The following is a 19788-nucleotide window of genomic DNA, read 5'->3' on the forward strand; positions in this document are numbered from 1 at the left end:
ATACCACCCCCGTCACCATCATGATGGGAGAGTTAAGTTGTATGCCCATACTTTTTACTACTTTTTGCTAACATTTTGTTATGGAAATCTCCAAACATACACAGAAGCAGATGACAGTGCAGTAAATCCTGTGCACCCCAATCCAACTTTCACACTTGTCAGGCCTGTTTTATCTGTACTACCACCCACTTCTCCCTCCAGCCCCACATGTCTGCATTATTTTGAAGCAAAATCTTAGCATCACATCATAAATCATCACATCAAGGCTTTATCCATAAAATCCTTCTAACATTCTTAAATACGCAATCAGTGTTAATATGTTCCCCATTGTCTCATAAATGTTTGGTCATGTTTACAGTAGACCTGCAGTATTCAAACAAAATCTACAAATTGCATTTATTTGAAATGCCTCATCTGTCTCTTTCATCTGTAGAATTTACCACATTCTGAATTTTGCTGGTTGAAATCCAGAGGTGTCAGGTAATGTGGTTCTCTGAGCCCATCTTTCCTACAAAATGGTAGTTAGAACTAGAGGCCTGATTTTGTGGCAAGAAAACTTCATAGATGGTGCTGGATATATGCCACAGTATCCCATCAGGAGGCAGGTAATGCCTGGTGCTTCTCTATTTAGAATGTTAGGATTGGTGAGTGGGTCCGGAGTTGTTAGCCTCATCCATCCACGACAAATTTCCCCCTGGTATTTTACCTAAAGGTTTCAGTAGCCATTGACGATCATTGCTTAGATCCGCACTGTCATTAGGGGTTTGGAAAACAGGTATTTTTCTAATTCTATTTTTCCTCCTGTATTTGTTAGCTGGGATTCTTCTATTAACTTTTATCAACTGTTTGCTCACCATGAGGTACAGATCATACAGAAAAGGCAAGATTACTTGCTTTATTTCCCCTTTATTTACCAGTTTCAGAATAATAAATGTTTCAACTTACTGCAGTTTTTTAATGTCCGAATCACCTACCTTTAGCAAGTGCTTACCCCTTCAAATTGGTTCCTGTGAATTTTTGACTTGACTCAATACAAGGAGATGTACTGGGCCCGTTTTCCAAGGAGTCCTGGTTCCTTGCAGTGTGTTCATGTTTGTTGTGAATGAAAATATTTCATAGTAAAAAGTGGGGGAGGTTGAGAGAGAGAGAGAGAGAGACTCTGAACAAAATCTCTTCTCCTTTGGGGCCCCAGGGCCCATCCTGAGGGAGCCACCATGGAGAATCTGGGTCTGAGGTATATACCCACTCCGGTGGGATCTGTTGCCACCAGAAACAACTTGCCTTTCTTTCGTTTTTGCTTTTTAGAAAATTGAAATATCTTCATGGTTTTCTTTATTATAGAATATGTTAAAATCCTCCATGATCCGCCACTCAGAGATAAGCATTATTATCAATTTGAAGTTGTTTGATACAGACTTTTTTGTGTGCATACATAAACAAGACAGAGGTGGCTATTGGTAAGGAAAACTTGTTCTTTGTACAAGAAAAGGAACCATACTCATCTCTAAACCGTTCCTTTCATTTAACAGTAGATTCCACATCAGCACGGAGAGCTCATTCTTTCTCACATCTGTATGGTGTCCATTTATTTATCAAATCTTCTCTTAATGAACACTAGGTTCATTTGGGCTTTACTTCAATCCCATCCAATAAACATATATTTTGTGCCAAGTGCTAAGTGAGGCACTCTAAGACCTGTGAGATAACTGGGACAAGCCCCGGCTGTCATTTTGGGCAGCAGGAGTTGTGGAAGCACACCAGGCTCCAGGTAACGTGGATTCAGACCTGTGCTCTAACCCTCACCAAACTGCTGAACTTGGCTTATTATGGTATCTTGCCATGTATAATGCGCTCCCACTTATAATGTGCACATGCATTTTTGACGCAAACTTTCAGGGAAAGAAAATATTTTGTTTAAAATTTTTAACTCAAAGTTTTATTTGTTTACATTTAGGTGCTTGTTTTTTGTATTATAAAGAAATTTTAGAATTTATTTTTTAACATATTGTGGTACAAGAAATGTTATGTAACAAATAATTACAAAACACAAGAACAGACACAAAGTACAAGAAATTTTATGTATGGGTAACAAATTTATGATATTTACCCGTCATAGAAGGCCAAGAACTCTTCGATGTTGCAAGTTCGTCATAAATTCAGCAAACCGACTATCGTATTCCAGGATATTGATTTGCATATGGATATCGTTATTGATTTCTAGGGTTACACTTTTAACTCATAAGCATAAATAAAAGAATTAAAAACATTTATATAGATACGGAATTAGTACTACCCATGTATAATGTGCATCCTTATTTTTCCCTCACAAATTTGGGCAAAAACAGTGCGCATTATACATGGCAAAATACAGTAGTTCGTGTCAGCGATATCCACCTCACAGAGCTGTTGGGAAGAGTCAAAGAGCTTACCTGGGTGGAGCATTTGGTTCATAATGTTTGGGTCTCTTCCCCTTGAAGTATCATGGTAAAAGTAGATCTTGGCTACACACATGTGCATACTTTTTTTGATTTGTTTTTCTTTTTTAACTAAATTACTGCTTTCAAAGTTAATTCAGAATAGCCTGATCCAAGTAAGTTCTCAAAGCAGTATGGTAGAATGGTTAACAACACAGGCTCTGGAGTCAGGCCTGGATTTGATTTCTGATGCCAGCTGTGGGGCCTCTGCACCTCAGTTTGTTCATCTGTAGCATTAACATGGTAATAGTGACTACCTTTGTTGTAGGAATATTTCTCTGTGAGTCCCCAGATGATGTAGGGGATTTTTGCTGTGAGCGCTGGGATCCTGTCTCGTGAGACCTAAGAATGGAAACACAGACCCAGGAGAGGAGAGGAGTTTTTTTTAAAAAAGAGGATAGTTTATTGAAAGCAAAGGATCAGAGCTCCCGAGAGGGAGGGGGTCCCGAATGGGGGTGTCCAGTGACTGAGGCAAAAGTTCTTACTTTTATACCTTCCCTTGCCTGTTTGGGGAAGGGGAGCTGGTGCCTTTTAATGGAATTGTCTACCAGGTTTGTTCTGTTAGCCCATCCTAAAGGAATTAGTAAAAGAACCCACTCCTATCTATCAGATCTGCTCCATTTGTCAGGCCAAAAGGAATTTTATGATTAACCTCAAGGCACTGTTGCATTTTGTCCTGTAACAAAGGAGTGATTTCAAAACCTGAAGTCTCAAAATATGTCTGTCTTTTGTTTATTCCACCAGGGACCTCCCTATCTGCCTAGCAACATACTAACCAACCTTTCTCAATCCCCCCTTTGAAGACTATCCCTAACTGCCGGTGGGGGTAGGGACAGTGATTGTTCTGGCTACTTCAGGCCGAGGATGTGCGTAGAGAGAGACCCGCAGCTAGGGCTTGTCCAGAGGTCTATCTAAGGAAGGGTCCCGGTAGATGAGCGAATCTAGGTGAGAATATCTGGGTCTTGGAAGCCAGCCAGCCAGTGAGCGGTTTGCAAGCCGAGATAAATTGTAGGCAGCAGAGGAGGTAATCCCTACAACAATGAATAAAAGAAAAAGAAAAATAAGAAAGGCTTCTTTAAGTCCTGTTAGGCTTGGAAGGATAATTCTAAGTCAAAGAATCCTGTCGTTGTTTAATGGTGGAAATCATGTTATGAATGTGTTGAACTTTATTTTCGATGAGCTGAGAATTGTCAGAAAGATTGAAACAACATAGTCCCTTAAAATTCTCACATCCTTGATTGTGTTTGAGAAGGAGGTAATCTATGGCAGCTCTGTTCTCGAGAACTGCTTTTCTGATCTGTCCTAACTCTTGTCCCATGGCATGGACAGCCTGTGAGGTGGCGTTTAGGGCTTTTGCCATTGAGCAAGCTATGCGACTAATTTCTACCTTTAAGGCGATGGTCATAGCAGGGACTACAAAAAGAGACAAGGAAACATATTCAGCTGGGCTGAATAAATGTATATCGCTGTCACAGCTGGAATCCAAGGTAAGCTCTCTGCTATGTCTGGCCTGATGAGGCTTTGGGGGAAAAAGACAGTTAGTTAGTCTTCCGAGAGAGCCGGGTCCCCCTGTGCTGTAAGCTGGGACACAAGAATAGGCAAGCTTTCCACAAAGGAGAAACCACCCAGCCGGCAATTTGACATGTGCATTAGCATAACTTACTGAGGTGGTGGTGTTACATTTTAGGCTGTTATTGACTGAAAGATTAAAACACTGGTTGGGGCAGCCTGTGAAAATAACACATAGATCAGCCGGAGTTACAGTTCTAAGCTGGAGAGAGAACATGCTCATGTCCTTTTCAGTGGTGATGGGTCCCCAATTGTAAATGTCAGAATAAGATATCGGCTTATTAATAAATCAAAAGATGGTGTGTGTTTTTTTAATCTAATTCAAGGAGGTGCAGACTCCTACTAGACGGGAGGTGAAAGTTCGCTCAACATAGGTTCCTCCTTTAAGAGAAAATTCTGATACATTCATTATATGTTTGGCTAAATAAACCCATACATTTTCATTTCTCTGAAATGGTGTGGGGCTCTCTGGAGTCCCTTAGTGAAACACAGTAAAAAGGAGACAAACTTCATAGGAAAACATTACGTATTAGATGTCAGAAATTGTCCAGAGGCCAATTAAAATATAGCCCAGGAAGATAACACAAAATATTCCTGTCCCTAGAACTGCCCAGTGTGAGTAATGACAGGAAGGAGGGGCCGAGTCTAGGACAATACACGTAAGGGATGCAGAAAAAGGGAGAACAAAAACAGTGGTAAGGAAAGTGAAGCCTCCTAATATGTTCTTTGTGAAATTATACTTCAGCATAAGAAGCAGTAGAAGAAGTTTCAAGTCCTCTAGAGGCTGGCTGGAATATTCAGGCTCTTTGGCTTTTTCCCTTATTTGCGTGGGAATGCCAGTCCAGGACTTGACTCAAGAGTGGTGAATCCAAGAGTCAAATTCAGGGATATTCACTGAGGAGGGAGTGGAAAGAATCACGGTGTAGGGTCCCTTCCACACTGGACCTAGCGTTGGAGACAAAGAGGGGAGAGATTTAATAAGAACTTCATCTCCAGGGTTAAACAGGAGTTTCTGATCTGCTCGGGGTTGAGCTTCTGATAATTGTTGAATAGCTTGCTGAAATTGTGCTAGGGAGGTTATATGTTGAATTAATTCTATAGCCTCACAATCAATTAGAAGGTCATTTGTTAGGAAAGGTCTACAATATAACATTTCAAAAGGGCTTAGGCCACACTTAGTTGAGGTATTTCGAATGCGAAGGATTGCTATGGGGAGTAAAGCTGTCCAATCTTGATTAGTCTCCTGTGACAGCTTTTGAAGATGTCTTTTGATAATGTCATTGATTTTTTCTGCTTTGCCTGAGGATTGTGGCCTCCAAGCACAATGGAGGTGGTAGTTTATTCCCAGGGCCTCGGATATACCCTCAGTGACCGAAGACTTGAAGGAAGGTCCATTGTCACTTTGAAGGGACCTGGAGAGGCCAAACCTAGGTATAATTTCCATGATTAGGACTTTAACTACTTGTATAGCTTTTTCTGTTCTGCAAGGAAAGGCATCGACCCAGTGTGTGAAGGTGTCTACCCACATTAGGAGATATTTACATCCTTTGGCTGTGGGCATATGGGTGAAGTCTAGTCGCCAATCTTCTCCTGGGCATTTGCCTTGTCTTTGTTCCCCTATGAGTGTCTGATGGTGTGTTAGAGGCTTATTCTTATGGCAGACTTCACAGGATGTAAGAATATGCTGTATAGTCTTTTGAAGATCTTTTCCTGTGAATAATCTTTGGGCCATTTGTAAGGTTTTGTCCCTTCCTAGGTGGAAGGTTTGGTGGAGGGTTTTAAGAATTTTCCACTGATTGGCAGCTGGGAGGTATAAACAACCATCCTCCCCTTGTAACCAACCCATAGGTTGGGCAGTGTAGCCCCTTGTTTTGGCCCAGTCTTGTTCTTTTTTACTGTATTGGGGCTTAATTTGAGTTAGAGACCCATCCCAAATTAGAGGAACTAATATGGGGTTAAGACCGATTTTGGCAGCGTTTTTAGCTGCTTTGTCTGCTAATCTATCGCCTTCAGAAATTCCATCACTTCCCTTTTGGTGTCCCTTGCAGTGCATGACTGCATTTCTTTAGGAGAATATACTGCCTGTAGCAGTCGGTTGGTCTGATGATATTTGATAGGTGACCCGTTGGCTGTTAGGAAGCATCTTTCTTTCCAAATGTTTCCATGGGCATGTAAGACTAAAAAGGCATACTTTGAATCAGTATGTATATTTGGCTGTTTTTCCTTTATTTAACTCTGGTGCTTGGGTGAAAGCTATTAACTCAGCCAGTTGTGCGTTGGCCCCCGAGGGAAGGCTTGCATTTTCTAAGATATTATGTAAAGTAACTACAGCATATCCAGCCTTTTGTATGCCATTTTCTATAAAAGAGCTCCCATCAGTGAAGAGCATCCAATCTGGGTTGTCTAGGGGTGTTTCTTGTAAATCTGCTCTGGCAGCATAGAATTTGCATTAAAATTTGCATTAAAATTTGTTGGCAGTCATGAGTTAATCCTTCCTCTGTCTCAGGGAGGAAGGTGGCAGGATTAAGGGTGGAGCAGGTCCGTATTTGGATTACAGGACCTTCTAACAAGAGGGCCTGATAAAGCAGGAGGCGGCCATCAGTGAGCCAGTGACTATTACCAGCATTTAAAAGCCCTTGAATGTGGTGTGGGGCAAAAATGGTTGCGTCTTGTCCCATTGTGAGCTTGGTGGCTTCGGGAACTAGCAGAGCAGCTGCAGCTACAGCCCGGAGGCCAGCTGCGTGCCACAGGATCCAGTTCCTTACTTAGATAGCCCACTGGCTGATATGAGGGTCCCCTGGGTTGCGTTAGGACTCCTAAAGCCATTCCTTTTGTCTCTGTTACATATAAATGAAAGGATTTTCCTGTGGGCAGGCTTAAAGCTGGGGCACTTAAAAGAGCCTGTTTTAAAAGAGTAAAAGCCTGTTCTGTCTCTGGGCTCCAAAGTAACAGGTGGATATTTGAGTGTCTTTGACTAGTTGGTAGAGGGGGGAGGCCATTACTCCATATCCTGGGATCCATGGGTGGCAGTAGCCAGTGATGCCTAGGAAGCCCCTTAGTTGTTTTAGGGTCTTAGGTAGGGGACACGTGGAGATGGGACGGAGCCTGTCCTGTCCCAGGGCCCTAGTCCCTTCGGATATAATTAGCCCAAGGTGTTCGAGAGAAGTTTGACACATTTGGGCCTTAGCCTTAGAAGTCTTGTAGCCTTTAGTGGCCAAACAATTTAGAAAAGCAGTGGTGCCTCAGCTGATGAGGTCTTCAGATGGAGCACATAATCCGAGGTCATCGACATATTGTAAGAGCATACAACTGTCATAAGAAAATTCTGTTAGGTCCCAAGAGGGCCTGTCCAAATAGGTGGGGACTATCTCTAAACCCCTGAGGAAGGACTGTCCAGGTGAGCTGTGAAGTCTGGCTTTCAGGGTCCTTAAAGACAAAAAGATATTGTGAGTCAGCATGTTCAGGTAAACAGAAAAAGGCATCTTTTAAGTCTAAAACTGTGAACCATCTCAACCAGCCTCAGATATTTGGGCTAAGAGCATGTAAGGATTTGGAACTATAGGGTGTATAGGAATGACTGCCTCGTTGATGGCCCAGAGGTCTTGAACTAACATCCATTCCCCATTTGTTTTGTGAATTCCTAAGATGGGGGTATTGCAAGGACTACTGCATTCTCTAAGAAGGCCTTGTCCTTTGAGATTGTTAATGATTGGTATTAGTCCTTTCTGTGCCTCGGATTTTAGAGGGTATGTTTTCCAGCGAGGAAAGGGAGTGGGGTCCTTAAGATGAATGTGGACCGGGGTGGCTGTTAAGGCACAACCAGTTATCCCCTGTGCGGCCCAGCATCAGAGTTGATGTCGGCTTCTATCACCTGGAGGCAGCTAGGAATACTTCCAGGGGCCAGGAGAATAATAGTTCCCATCCCAGTAATAATGTCTCTTCCTGATAGTGGGGTAGGGCTTTCTGGCCTGATTAAGAATGAATGGAAGAGCATTAGGCAGCCCCATATGCAGCCTAAGGACTGGGAAAATTATTTAGTAACTGGCTTGTCTGTTACTCCACGGACAGTAACGCTTTGATTGGAGAGGGTCCCTGGATTGGAGAGGAGGACAGAGAATCTGGCTTCTGTGTCTAGAAGGAAATCAATAGATTTCCCTTCCACTTCTAGGGTCACCCAGGGTTCAGGAGTCCCGATGGCTAGATGGGACAAGGGAGCCACTGGTAGAAGCCGTGGGCCCCATCAGTCCCGAGTGGGAGTCTGACAATGAGGCTGGCTTAGGGGATGGAGGCTTCCGGGGACAGTCTGACTTCCAGTGATCCCCTTTACAAATGGGACAGGGCTGCGGAGGTCTCCGGGTCAGCTCCGGTTGCTGTGGGCATTCCCTTCGCCAGTGACCGGACTGGACTGTCCACATCGGTGGCAGTCGAACCTTCCCCGGGCACCCTGTAAGGCAGCCACCAGTACTTCTGCGTTCTTTCTTATTGTCCTCTCCTTATCCTGGGCTTCCTCCTGGTCTCGATTGTAAAAGATAGAGTCGGCCACCTTGAGTAACTGGTCCAAGGTGCCTTCAGGACCAATAGCCAAGTTTTGTAATTTCCTCTGGGGCACAGCCTGGGTTAGGAATTTGTCCTTTAAAAGAATTTCCCCTGCACAGTAGTTTGGCCCTATAGGAGTGTATTTGATGAGGGATTTCCTTCTGAATTTTGGCTAATAGTAGATAGCTTTGAATAATTGACGGGTTTAGCCCTAGTTCTCCTCAATCCCTCTAAAATGCATGCCAGAAAGTGTTTTCTTTGCCAAATTCCCATGGCTGTATCAGGCTTCCCCTGTGGATCTGCAGCGGGTACTGCTTGTTGTCCTGTAGGGAAAGTCTCCTGAACCGAGTCCTGTCCTGTTCTGTTCATTACATAGGAAGAACTATTCATCTCCAAACTTTTCAGCAGCTTGCAAGGCTGCATAGTTTTCAGAACTCGTGAGAGTCTGGTTTATAATTAACATGACATCTCTTCTAGAGTGGTCAAAGATCTGGGTCAGGTTCTGGAAGCCTTCTATATATTTATCAGGATCATCTGAAAACTTCCCTAGGTCTCCCTTTATTTGTTTGAGATATTGTAGGGAAAAAGGGATTTGAACTCTGGCAGGTCCAAATCCTCCTGGCATTTCTTGTAAGGGAAGGAGATTTGCTCCTAGCTGAGGGCGCTTCTGTAGAGGAGGTCCCGGATAGGAGGGCAATGGGAGGGAGCTGGGGCACGGGCTGGCTCCGGAGGAAGGCTAGGGTATAGGTGTTTGGGATGGTGTTCTGACTGGGTGCCTCCTGTGGGGACCTCCTTGGGGGAGGGTCCCACTGGAGGCTCTTTTGAAGGGGTCTCCTTAGAAGGGGTCTCCATTAGAGGAGGGAGGCTAGAAATTACAGCCAAAAGAGCCAGATCAACTTTACATTTCTTTTTTCCCCCCTTTTTCCAGCTCCCCCACCTCCGAATCTGGTTCAAGCCATTATTTCTCAGTCTAGTTGTGTAGGACACAGCTCCCTGACCCACGTTGGTGTTATGAGCCTTGTGCTCCCCGGGCTGCAGCAGTTGGTTGCCAGTCATCGTTCGCCGCTCATGGCAGCTCTCAACGGCTGCCGGCTGCTCATGATGGCTGCCAGCCACTCACGCTGGCCACTGGCCGCTCCTGGCAGCACACAGCAGCCTGCGGCAGCCTGTGGCAGCCCACGGTGGCAGCCCACGGTGGCAGCCCACGGTGGCAGCCCACGGTGGCAGCCCACGGTGGCAGCCCACGGTGGCCACCGAGCTCCGCCTGCTCACAGCAGCCCAGTTCCAGGAGCTTCAGGGAGAGCTGTTGTTCACAATCTTAGCTATAGAGGGCGCAGCTCACTGGCCCATGTGGGAATCGAACCGCAGATGTCTGCATTAGGAGCATAGCGCTCCAACCACCTGGGCCACCAGGCCGGCCCAACTTTACATTTACAGAAGTCTGGGTTGTCCCTCAGGGCAAAAAAAGCCTGAACATAGGGAACTTTGGACCATTTGCCTTCCCGTCTGCAAAACAGATCTAGTTGCACAATAATATTGCAATTAACACTTCCCTCTGAAGGCCAAGTTTTCCCATCTTCCAACTTGTATTGGGGCCAAACCTTAGAACAAAAGAAAACCATGCATCGCTTCTTCAAAGTCTGAGGGTCAAATTTGTCCCAGTGTTTCAGGATGCAATTCAGGGGGTGTAGGCACATGAGGGCTGATTTCCTATCTGAAAGGGAGGAAGAACAAAGAGGCGTCGCTTCACTATTCATCTCCCATAACTTGGTTTAGGACGTCTCCTAGCAACGTGGGCCACGGACATCGTACAACTGATTCTGGTGCGAGTGAGGGAGACACAGCGTGCCAGAGGTTCTGGTGGGCGCCTACCCAAATCTGGGGGGCGGTGTGCCCCTGCCTTAATGTTTGGTGCCAGCCCACAGGCAGATAAAGGCCATGACCGATAATGAGGTGTGTGTGTTTTTTTTTAAAATATTTTATTGGGGAAGGGGAACAGGACTTTATTGGGGAACAGTGTGTATTTCCAGGACTTTTTTTTTCCCAAGTCAAGTTGTTGTCCTTTCGATCCTAGTTGTGGAGGGTGCCGTTCAGCTTCAAGTTGTTGTCCTTTCAGTCTTAGTTGTGGAGGGCGCAGCTCAGCTCCAGGTCCAGTTGCCATTGCTGGTTGCAGGGGGCGCAGTCCACCATCCCTTGTGGGAGTCGAACCAGCAACCTTGTGGTTGAGAGGACGCGCTCCAACCAACTGAGCCATCTGGGAGCTCAGCTCAAGATGCCCTGTTCAATCTTAGTTGCAGGGAGCGCTGCCCACCATCCCTTGCAGGACTCGAGGAATCGAACTGGCAACCTTCTGGTTGAGAGCCCACTGGCCCATGTGGGAATCGAACCGGCAGCCTTCGGAGTTAGGAGCACGGAGCTCCAACCGCCTGAGCCACCAGGCCGGCCCTAATGAGGTGGAAAGGTGTATGCCCGTACTTGGGATGTCACAAAAATTGGTGGTGCGATTAATATAATGGTGGCCTTCCAGATAAAAATCTTAAGGAGGGAGTATCTACTTAAAGCTTGTAAGGAAGGCATAGGGTCCAGGCAAAAAGGAGAAGGAGGAGGTTTTGACTCCCAATAAGGAAGGGGAGTTAGAAAGAGGAACTGGAATCCACAACAGGCTTCAGACAGGGCCTCTTCCTTAAGAAAAAGTGAGTCTGGAATATGCCGCTTTTTTCTGAAAATTTTGCTAGTTGGCTGGCAAAAGCATAGGTGACAAAGGAAAGTGGCAAGCTAATTGGGGCCCCAGGGGTGGAGTCCCCGGTGAACCTGAGCTGCTAAACAATTATCAAAGACTCTACAACGGGTGGGAAGACCACAAAAACAACAGTGAGATTGGAGGCGCACACAGGATACTTCCATTTCACTTTAGAACTTGACGGAGATCCCAATAGGGGAAGTGGAATGAGGATATTAGATGCCAGTAAATCTCATCCTGAGTGACAAGGCGTGTCCTACAAAGGCAGAGATCCCTGTTCTTACCTTAAGATGTCCTGAGGCTGGTGGAGAGTGCTGAGGAGGTCTTGCGGGAAAAGGGCCCCGGATCAACGTCTCAAGAGCTGAAGGAAATAATGACAGAATGAACAGAGCAGCACGGTTGTTGCAGATGATCAGCCGGCACCCTTGCGAGCGTGGGGCTGGGGAGGGCCTGTCCAAAGGCCTGCAAGCCCAGTCACGAGCTGCGCCCTGCGCACCACCCGCTGCGCCAGTGTTCAGTCTCCTGGCGGAAAGGAAACAGGCAGCGCAGGAACGGGGGAAAGTAACAGGGAGGGGGAGGGAGCATCCAACGGCACCCTTACGGGCAGTCGGCTGGGGGGAGATCCAGGAAGCCTTCGGAAACTTGCCGTAGCATTGCCACGGCCAAAGGTTCCTCAGTTGCTGTCCAAGATCATTCACCCCAACCTCGGGCTCCTTCCTAAGGGAAAGTGGTCAGACTGAAGCCAACGTTCCCCCTGGCTCAGTGCGGGGAGGGGGGGGAGTTGGGGGGGGGAGGCCGGGGGAGAGATTAACTCCAACCTTTCTGCAAAGCCTTACCTCCGAGGCTTAAGGGTGGCAACCAGCGCTATGCACATTTTAGTGGCCGTTGGAGGCCCACTATTTGTGTGACAAGAGAAAGAGACAAAAATTATGAAGGTCCATAATGTGGGCAAGTAGAAAAGCACAGATAGTATTTACCTCACCTTCAATCCCGGAGGAGCCCCCAAATGTTGTAGGGATATTTCTCTGTGAGTCCCCAGATGATGTAGGGGATTTTTGTTGTGAGCGCCAGAGACGGAAGAATGGAAACACGGACCCAGGAGAGGAGAGGAGTTTTTTTGTTTGGTTTTGTTTTGTTTTGTTTTGTTTTTAAAGAGGATAGTTTATTGAAAGCCAAGGATCAGAGCTCCCGAGAGGGAGGGGGTCCCAAATGGGGGTGTCCAGTGACTGAGGCAAAAGTTCTTACTTTTATACCTTCCCTTGCCTGTTTGGGGAAGGGGAGCTGGCGCCTTTTAATGGAATTCGTCTACGAGGTTTGTTCTGTTAGCCCATCCTAAAGGGATTAGTAAAATAATCAACTCTTGTGTATCAGATCTGCTCCGTTTGCCAGGCCAAAAGGAATTTTATGATTAACCTCAAGGCTTTGTTACATTTTGTCCTGTAGCAAAGGAGTGATTTCAAAACCTGAAGTCTCAGAATATGTCTGTCTTTTGTTTATTCCACCAGGGACCTCCCTGTCTGCCTAGCAACATACTAACTAACCTGTCTCACCTTGTGGGGTTATTATAAGGATTCAATAATATAGTGCATGTGCTCACCCAGGGACCAGACCTATACTCAGCATAAGCTAATCTCATAAAAGGCAGAAGCCCTAGAGTTAAAAGGCTTTATGATGTCCTCTTAAAACAAAGCCCCCCAAGAGCCCAGTAGGAGCCAATTGCTAGGTAGCACCCCTGCAGGCTTTCTCCCTGAGGATGATTTCTGTAGGGCAGGCAGCCTCCCTGATGTGTTCAATGTGCCGGCCTGGGCCCAGGAGCATGAGTGGTGGAGACCTGGAATATGAAAGCGATGCTTAAACCACACACTCAAGAAGTGAAATCACGCTCAGTCCCCAGGCTGCCCTAACCCAGTTCCACTCTGTGTACGCTGGTCCCTTAAAGCAGAAGTAAAGCTTTCAGTCAGCATGGACTAAACTCTCACTGGCTGTGTAAACCTATTCAGCCCTATTAGCTGCTTTAGGTTTTCCAAAACTGACTTTTGCTCTTTGTGACCTTCACATTGATGGTGTTAGCCCTGAAATCCAGGTCCTTGTCCCCTGACCCATTTCTGATACTAGGTCACAGACCTCTCAGGGATGGGCCAAGAGTTTTGGCCAAGCTTCACTGTGCACAGAGAACTGTTAAAGGATGCGATATTCCTTTCCTAGGGCTGCCATAACCAAGTACCACAAATTGGGTGGCTTAAAACAACAAAAATTTATTGTCTCACAGCTCTGGAGGCTAGAAGTCTAAGATCAAGTTGTCAACAGAGCCATTCTACCTCTGAAACAAGAAAGGGAGAATACTTCCTTGCCTCTTCCTATCTTCTGGTGGTGGCTGGCAATCCTTGGTGTTCCTTGTCTGGAAGCTGTGACACTTCAATCTCTGCCTCCATCATCACGTGGTCTTCCCCCGTGCGTCTCTTTCTCTGTTTCTCTCTCGTATAAGGACACCAGTTATATTGGATTAGGCTCATGTCACAAATCATATCTTCAACAACACTACTTCCAAATGAGGTCATTCTGAGGTACTGGGGTTAGGACTTCCACGTATCTTTTGCAGGGAGGGAGACAAGAGATTCTTTACTAACTGCTATTATATTTGATTTTTGGCTTCTTAAAGTCCTTTTAAGAGCTTTTGGTATTTTGTCTTTCTTTCTTTTCTTCCCCCACCCCTCAACAAATCTGTGAATTAGGAAGAGTAGGTTTTATTACCCAGTTTTCTAAATGGGGCAATTGGAGTATAAAACAATGAAACTATTTGCCAGCAGTAGACGTTAACAGTGGAATCCATGTCTCTTGGCTGCTAACCTACTGCTTCTAAGCTATATGCTTCCCCTAGGCCAGGCATTTGTCAGCTCAGGATGTCTCAGATGCAAGGATGGCAGGCAGGTTCTAGTCAGTCCCCACAATAATATTTACTTTTTAAAATAAAAATGCATTTGCTGCTGAAAGGTCAATGGGTGTTGATCCCAAGATCCAAACAGCTTCTTCCTGTTCACTCCTGTGTGAAAATAAGGCCTTGCTGAGAAGATTCCAGGGAGCCTGCTGTTGTTGTGTTGGGCATTACTTCCTTTGAGGAATTGTCCCTCTGCTGCTCTGCGTGAGCCTGGTGGGCTAACAATTCTAGGTTCTCCTGTCACCACCACCGACGTTACAGGGAAGAACACAAGCTCCAGTCAGACTCTTTCTCCTGAGAATCAAATGTTGAGTGGGACCCCACAGGGAGGACCAGATTTGGAGCTGAGTTACGTGTGACAGGCACCTAGAGAGAGCACCAGGGTTACCCGGCTTCTGTCCCACGTAGGCCTTGTTGCTCCCCTCTTCCTCCTGTTTCTGTTCGTAATTGAAGAACGCAGGCACATGCCTCCGACTGTAGGCGGGAGAGCAGCTGACGTCCCGCCTGCTGTGCGCGTCAGCTGTGCCAGGACTGTGAAACCGGGTCCCTTCTCTAGCAAAGCTCGAGAGCGTGGCTCAGCACCGCTGGCTGGGGAGCTCATAAAAGAAGAACTTGCTTAGACGGATGGTGAAGGTAAAGGAGACATGTGACAACTTACTCAACACCCCACGTGCCTGGGCTGTGCAAAAGATCCCAGGGCTTGGGATGACACTCCCAGGCCGCAGGACCATAACAAGCTCTGGCTCTTCAGCTTGTCTGTTGTCCCCTCCACACTTGCCAGGTTATGGTGTGACACTAACTTCTATGACAGATAAACTCTCAAATCACAGAGGCTTAAACAATACATTTCTCATTCATGAAGAATGCAGTTCAAGAGTCACATCATTGAAACACAGACCTGGGCCCTACTGTGTTATGGTTCCCACATCCCCTGGGACCTCAGAGTCATTCTTTCTGTCCTGCAGACAGGAAGAGAGAGTGGCAGATCCTGCAAGAGGTGTTACTGAGCCAGGTCTGAAAGAGGTTAAGGTGGCAGCAGAACATTTCCTCTACACCTGTTTAACCTGAGCTCCATGACGGCAGGAACTCTGCCTTGTTCCCCGTTCCATCCACTCACTGAAACGTAGTCAATGGCCACACCTATCTACAGGGACTAGGATGCCATTTAGCTGTGGCCTGGAGGTGTGAGGGCGCTTTGATGAACGCCAGCAGTCTCTGCCTCAGCAGGCCACTGCCTCGACTTGTTTCTTTCTCCTGCTTCTTAAATGTGAGTGTGTCTCCAGTGCTGCCTCGGCTCTCTTCTCTCCCCTCTCTCTCTATCCCCTGCCTCTCACCCCTGGGGGATGAAGTGCCTCTGCATGGGTGTAATCCACAGGGACAACCTTCGTGTCAACATTTCTACAAAGACAATTTTCAAAGCTATGTCTTTTTCAAAATAGCTCCTATACTCTGGGTTCTCATCCTGCACGATGTCACCTGAGCTCTAGTCCTGCCATTCATTCATTTACCCAACAAACAGTTACGGTGCTCTCTCTTGGTCCCGGATCCTTAAGGGGAAATTTTTTTTTTTTAAATGCCTGAGTCAGAGCTACATTTAACATTGTATTGGGAAGTTCAGTTCAAAGGAAGCAAGTAAGGAAGAGAGAGAAGGGGAATAAGTACAAGGAGGTGAGTTTTCAAGCTGAAGACAGATTTGCAACAAACACAACTGTTGCTCAGTTCACAGCACCTCTCCGGCCTGGCTGCAGCTCAGAATGGTCTCATCGTGGTGGGGGGGGAGGTGGGGGGGGGGGGAGAGGCCAGGAATCCCTGCACTTATGATTCGTATTCCTGGCCTCTCCAGGAAGCTGCTGGGAAGCCAGGGCCTCTGAGAGCCCACCAGCCTGGGTGTGGGCCCAGCTCGGGCTTCTCCTCAGTTGGTGCCCTGCTTGCAGTCTCTTTGACTTGTGGTGGTGGTTCTCACAGATTCGAGACCAGGGAAGAGGCATGAGGCATCATCAGCGTTGCTCTGGCAGGAAGCAAGGTAAGGGGCTGGAGGTAGATGGGATGAGGGGAGTCAGGGCCAAAGCACTGAGCAGTGGTCTGGGGACAGAATCATGAGCAAGACAGAGTTTGCCCTCAACGAGCTTGATTAGAGTTATGGAAATGTACTGCTGGTACATGAGCCTCAGTTCAGACAAAACAGGTGCCCCGTATCCCCTTCCAATCTCACCGTGTTTCCCATCTCAGCTAGTGGCGTCACGGTCCTCTCAATTATGCAGGCTCATTCCTCCATCTGCCTCACAGTCCTTCCCACTCCCCCAGCACACCTTCATGTTTAATTAATATTTATTAAGAACCCTCTAAATGCCAGGAGTGAGCAAAAGAAGGGTGTCTTGCTCCCCACTGAATGCACAGCACCCCACTCAGTGCTTAGCGCACACTAGGTCCTTTGTAACACCTGCTGAATGACTGAATACATCCGTGATTTAATTTTCACAACAACCCTGTTGGTTCTTGCACAAAATCCCCTCTGTGACTTGTTTCCTTATCCCCATGCCCCTAGTCATTACCTTTCACCAGGAGTATTTTAAGAACAGTCTGATGCTCTGATTCTGGTCTCGCCTCCTTCCAGACACATTTCCAAAACCTGGCTCCAATCACATCTGTTGCCCGCTCCAAACTTCCCAGTGGGTCCCTACTCTGCACCCAGTGAAATCCAAGCTGACATGATTTTCAGGGCTCTCTCGGGCCTCCCCTCAGTTTGACCTCCTGCCCTCCGTTCGCAGCTCTTCCACGCTGGACCCAATGGAACCATTCCCATTTTCTCCCAGCATTCCTTCTACCCTGTTCACCAGGGGAGCATGTTCCTCCAAATGGTCCCTTTTCAATGACTGTTAAGAGTATAGTGAAGAGACATTAGATACGGTGCTGAGAAAAAAACAGATAGAAATCTCAGTCCTGCGGGATGCACACCGTGAGGGCTCAGCCCTGACATGGAGCCTTTCTTGTGTACTCTTTCTCACTGCCAGGCAGACTCAGCATCTCCTCTCCCCACCACCTAGTGCCCACCACACCCCCAGATCGTTTCTTATGTCAAGCCTGACTCCCTCCTCCACTTACCACACCCCTGCACATGTTCAGATCCTAGGCATCTTTCAGGCTCCAATTCAAATCCCTCCTTTCCATGAAGCCTTTTCCTTCTCTATAATACAAATCCTCTAAATCCCACAACCGTTAAGCTGCATTTCTTATATGATTATTTGCACCACACCCTATTTCCATTTCGTGTCCCCCAAAGGGTCCGACAGGCTCAGAATGCATGTAGGACAGGAAGGAAGGAAGGAAGGACACTCAGTGAATACAGCGTCAGGGCCTCCCCCACTGGGTAAAGGCTGGTCATCATTCACTGGAGCATGTGTCAGAGGAAGAGAAGGGAACTTGCTGACTCTAGCTCCATGTGGACAGAGGAAGTGGGGACTAGAGCCTGAGGTTGGCTGGTGACTTGGCTACCAAGGTGTTAAGGACAGTTCTGCAAACATCCCCTAAAGGTATGAGTTTCAATCCCTGTAAGGACTAGCTGAGGATAGCTCACTTCCCCTTCCCAAAAGGACCCACAGCAGCAGGCCCTGAAAGGGCCCCATTTACACCTCCCCTGAAAGGCTCACATGGGTTTCTACAGGCTCTCAGTCTCAGTCTCTGTCTCTCAATCTCTCTCTCTCTCTCTCTCTCTCTCTCTCTCTCTCTCTCTCTCTCTCTCTCACACACACACACACACACACATACACACACACACACACACACACACACGTGGTATTTAAAACCTGGTCTCAGAAAAGCAGAAGAGTAAAGCTCAGGGGGTAATTCTAAAGGGCAGCAATTTAAGAATATGTTGGCCATCATAAGTCAGAGGTTGTCTTGAGAGTAGGCAGATGCACCCTTTCCCAAGTAAGCAAAATAGAATATTTTTGGGAAACATGCTCTGCAATGTTTCCAACTTCAGTGGAATATTATTAAATATTAAAGTTCAAAATTATGCTTCTTGGAAATCATTGCACCTTCCCTCCAGGTATATTTGCTAGTTGAAACAAGAAAATGACATTCAGTTGGAGCTTTTGTTCCACCAAAAACTCTTTACCAAGGCCTGTATCTGGCAATGCATGTGGCTGAGTGTGGGGTTCAAGGTTACTAGCTATGCCCTTGAGGCATGTGTAGTCTAGTTGACCAATTGTAGACAGTAGCAATGAGGCAGCATCAGAGACTCATACTGGACACAACGAAGAAGTTTTTGACAGTGAAGATTATTAAACAAACTAATGGGCCGCCAAGGAGAAAAAAATCCCATTTCAGAAGGAATGTGGGGGTGGAGGGGTACATCGAATGTATTATAAATCTTAAAGGGATCCCTTGGGATCTGGTGACTCACTTAATTTGGTCACGTCTAAACTCACTTTATTCCCCTTTTATCTGAAGAATAGAGTGAAAAATTAAAATGCAGTCACTATCATCGAGCTGTTAAATTACTAAAATCAAGTAGGCTGAGGCATGAGAAAATAATTCTATTTTAATTTTAACTAGAATGGGAACGTAAACTTTTGAACTTTTCAGTCCAGCGTCAATGCCTGGATGTACATCAAACCTCCAGATAACCCTCTGATGACGCCTGGAGGACCAAGGAAAGACTGTTCAAGTGTCCAGACCACCTGGCATCCATTGTCCAGGCCACTGGTGATCTAGAGGCTTACCATCTCAGCCCAAGCCAGACACTAAGACTGCAGGACTAATTCTTCCCAAGAATGTGCTTTTCACTGCAAAAACTCTTAGTTTTCCTTTCTTCTTTGCAACACTCTTGGTATCGCCTAGTCGTATCTCTGGTTTGCAAACCTTAAGACCCTTGAATAAATCTTTATCATTTATTTCTAGCCAAAGCCTACAGACACTTTTTGAATTAATTTAACATTGACAACCATAGTTACCGAACGTATGGTTCCAAGCAGCTCAAAGAGATACTAAAATTAACCTCACAATAACAGTATTTTAAATTGCTGTAGTCTCCTAAGTACTTCAGGTTGCGTCGCATATCCTCATTGGAGAGGCCAAGGAAGGTGTCAGGACTTGCCTCCCCGCTCACAAGTCTGGCGTGTGCGTGCGTGTGCGTGTGTGTGGTGGTGGTGGTGGTGGTGGTGGTGATGTGGTACAACGTGGTGTGTACAGTATTGGGGTGAGGGCAGTGTGAGGGACAGAACCTCTCCTGCTGAGGCTGCTAGTGGGACCAAATCTACTACACATGTGAGTTGAATACTTCAAAAAACAAAAGGGCCTCTTTGCTGGGTGCCTTCCAGCAGCAGAAGCAGAAGTTCCTAAAACCAGCTAGAGGCTTTTTATGGTGGCCACAAAGATGTGTTACCTTGCAGGACCTCTGACTCACAAGCCCCCACCATCAAGCCTTTCATTCTGCATTCCCCCCAGGGCCAGAGTCCCTGTAAACTAAATTCTCACAAGGCCCCAAATCCAGTCAGCTCTGAAGCCTACCCCACCCCTCCACCCACACAGCT

Source organism: Rhinolophus sinicus, chromosome 11, assembly GCF_057876585.1.
Source record: "Rhinolophus sinicus isolate RSI-liver-muscle chromosome 11, RSI-T2T, whole genome shotgun sequence".
NCBI lineage: Eukaryota > Metazoa > Chordata > Mammalia > Chiroptera > Rhinolophidae > Rhinolophus > Rhinolophus sinicus.